This window comes from Quercus suber, unplaced genomic scaffold, assembly GCF_002906115.3.
Source record: "Quercus suber isolate HL8 unplaced genomic scaffold, Cork oak 2.0 scaffold_52, whole genome shotgun sequence".
Lineage (NCBI taxonomy): Eukaryota > Viridiplantae > Streptophyta > Magnoliopsida > Fagales > Fagaceae > Quercus > Quercus suber.
Genome location: NW_027069517.1, coordinates 1,226,214 through 1,230,308, shown reverse-complemented (window position 1 = coordinate 1,230,308; position 4,095 = coordinate 1,226,214).

Here is a 4,095-nt window from a genome sequence, read left to right as displayed (position 1 = left end):
TGAAAAGTCTGCAAGCTGCATTTTGCAATTTGTTGGACAAGAGAAATAGCTATTCAGCCACATCCAAACAATATTAAGAATACTCTTAATTAATACCGTTAAGAAACAATATTAACAATATTAAGAATAATACTTTTAATATTTTTTGGACTTCGCTTGCACATCTAAAAAATATTAAGAATAAAACGAATATTTCAGAAATTACATGCTTGTTAAGGTTCCAAAGCAAAGACACTGCTAAATCCAGAGTGCGAATTCTATGTAAATAAAAAATAGGCTTTAAATAGAATAATACTTTTAATATTTTGATACCCTTCGCTTGCACATCTAAACAATGCTAAGAATAAAATGAATGTTTCAGAAATAATATGCTTGTTAAGGTTCCAAAGCAAAGACACTGCTGAACATAGAGTGCAAATTCTATGTAAATAAAATATAGGCTTTAAATAAATATATGTGTGTTTCTGTGTGTGTGTGTAATGGTGTTGACAACATGGACATCCAAACAACGCAGTCTCTGGTTCTTTCTTTGAGTACAATTGCTATATACATCTCCAACATGTAACATGGCCAAATAACAATGATAAGAGACATGTATATTAGAATTATAGGGTGATTAGCAAAACAAAACTACAGTCAATTAATGTCAATTAAGAGACATGAATATAACAGGGTGTTAATGAATGTGATGGGAACTTTATGAACGTAAATTTAAAAATAAGAATAAAAATAAAATCTTTTAGAAAGAAAAAGGTTCCTCAATAATTTAAAACTTGCAACAGTCACTAGGTCAAAAAGACAATATTGTTTTTTTTTTTTCTTTTTGAGTATCTTATTATTACTTTTACAATCAAGGATGAATCCCTAACTTTTAAATTAAATTAATTGGTAGGGAAAATTGAAGTTGAATTTCAAGCGGCTTGCTAAAATTTTTGAAGCAGTATCATCAGTCAATTTTTTTTTGATAAGTAAGCAATATCATCAGTCAATGAAGCCAGAACTTATGAAATATATTAACAACCAAGAATAAAATAAGAATCTAGCACTAACAACCAAGAATAAAAGAACGCAAACTAAAGCAAGAAAGATAAGAAATAGAGATTTTGAAGTTAAATTACCAAACCTGGAGGTTAAAATGCCGACTGCAAAGAAGGGGTATAAAGTTCCAAAGCCGACTGCAAGGAAGACCTTAGATTACCATTTTTTCTCTTATAACAAAAAAATTGAATGACTTTTACAAGAAATAGATTACCATTTTTTCTCTTATAACAAAGAAATTGAATGACTTTTACAAGAAAAAACAAACTGTTCAGTACATCCAACAATTTTTTTTCATTCTTTAATAATAAAAGTTTGGGTTTTAATTAATAGATTATTTATTAAAGACATTTATTAATTTAATGACAAACACTAAGAAAAAAAATCCAGAAGTAAAGAAAAAAGAAAATACCTGAACAGAGAAAGAATGAGAGATGATGAGTGATATATAATTGGTGGTAATGACTGAGAAAGACACGGGGATCATGCTCATCATGGCACTTCAAAATCGGTTATGTTAGGTGTTTTTTTTTTTATTCCCATTTTCCCTAACCCATTTTCCCTCCAAATACAAACAATCCTGACCGATTTTCCCTCCAAATACAAACAATCCTGACCGATTTTCCCTCCAAATACAAATAATCATTTCTCTCAAACATCTCTAAACTGTAGTGAAAACCGAGAAAAAAAGAAAAAAAAAACGACAGAAGCACATACAAAAAAATAATTTTGATATGAATATAAACTATTAATGCTTCCCAATAGTATTATACTAGCCTATAGCTCCTATTTATTTACTTATTTATTTATTTTTTGTTAAAGCCTATAGCTACTATTGTAGCTTATATAGCCATTATTTTTATCTTTTATATAAAATGTTCAAAATTGGTTGCAATGACCAAGGTGGACTCTATATAATATAGCCTATATAGCCTATAGCAACTATAAACTATGATGGGACGTCTCAAACCCATTGAATGCACTAAGCCACTGACCAAGGTGGACTTTTGATAGCAAGGACTCAGATTTTTTGATTTAACACAAGAAGAAGGATTGAATAAGTAAAAATCGGGAAGCTATAATTAACGTGTCTGAGAGCATTCGCATCAGTTCGTGTAAATTTTTTGTCTATTTTACACGAAAAAACTTACTTTTTCTATTTTACACATCTAATTTTACAAAACACCCACATCAGTTTATCTATTCTATACATTTATTCAATAAAATATTCATTATTTTATATTTTTTTATTACTCACTCCTTCATTGCCCCTCTCTCTCTCACAGACCCACGGCCACCATCACCACCATCATCACCACCCAGCCACCATCATCACCACCCAACCAGCATCATCAAAAGGAAAACCCACTCAACCCAAGCCGATTAAGATCAAAACCTATTGACCCACACCCACAATCAACAAAAAACCAGAAAAAATGGATCGAAACCCACCTCCTGGCGATGGCCTGAAATATGAAAGAAAAAAACAAGGCACTGGAGGATGAAATTGAAAGTTCTAGGGTGTCTGAGGGTCAAGATTTGGACCCTAAGCTGAAGGAGAAAATTGTGCAAAGGAAGAAAGAGATAGAGTTGGAAACCCACCAATGCTTGCTGCTTTATCAATCAGTGATGGTAACAAGTGGGCCATTGGTGGTTGTATGGGGTCGTTGGTGAAGCTAATGGAGTCACCGAAGCCGGTGGGGCTACAAGAGTCAGCGGCGGAGGCGTTGGTGTCGCTTTTGACTGTCAGATCGAATAGGAAAGAGTTGGCGAGGGACGAGAAGAGTGTCATGAGGCTTATGCAGATGTTGGACCCTAAGAATGAGCTGGTTTGTAAAAAGTTTCCGGTGATGGTGGTGGCGGCAGTGCTCGGTGGAGGAAGCCAGGGGTGTAGGAAAAGACTGGTGGCCGCTGGGGCTCAAAACCACTTGCAGAGGCTGGCGGAGATGGAGGTCGCCGGAGCCAAGAAAGCCTTGCAGAAACTCTCCGGGAATAGGCTCAAGACCATTTTCAACAGGACGCCGAGAGAGAGAGAGAGAGAGAGAGGGAGCTAAGAGGATGAGAGAGAAAAAAATAATTAAAAATGATATAAACATGCTACAGTACCCGTGTATATTTACACGGATACTGTAGCAACTGATAAATATAAACAAGTATACACCCACTGATGTGGGTGGTTTTTTTGCTCAGATTGTGTAAAAGTGATGACTTTTTCTATTTTGCACATTTATACACAATTATACAAACACTGATGGGAATGCTCTGAGTGGAGAACTTAAAAAGCTGGGTTGGGAGCTGTGAAAAAACAGTAAAAGTAGGCCCTCATTTTTTTTGGGTTTTATCAAGGCAAATAATATAAAAAATAAAAATTTATAGTGAAAATTATTATTATAATATTTTTATAATAAATTTTAAGTAATAAATTATTATTAATAAATGTTGATGGGTAAAAAATTATTTTTTTATAGTAATTTAAATTAAAATTAGTAATAATTTTTTACATAATTTGTGGGTTCATTTATCATTTCTTTTTAATGTTGTATTGTCTTAGTACTGTTTACTTATAGACTTTCTTATCCAACGTGACATTGTTTTTGTGCTTTTTACGTGCTTCACCTTACTTTACTTTTGCAAGTTCCAACTTCATTCTCTTATTAATTTATTTTGAATAAAATAATTTTATATTTTGCTTTATTGTTTTTTTTTTTTTTTTGATAAGTTGCTTTATTGTTTTGTGTGTATACATCTAAGAAAAATACAAATTTCACATCGTTTCTAGATAAATACAAACTTCACATCTTTTCTTTTTATTTCTTTAAAAAAAAAAAAAATTCAAATACGGTACAACAAAGAACTAACCACTATACTGTTGCCCATCATATTTGATTTATATGGAAACTGAATTAATTTATTCTAAATCTATAATGTATTTCAAGTTTTCAAAGACAATAAAAACACACCATTTTTTTTTATAAGAAGTGCCATGTATAGAAACTAAATTAATTTATTCTAAACCTAGTGTGTATTTCAAGTTTTCAAAGACAATAAAAAAAAAAC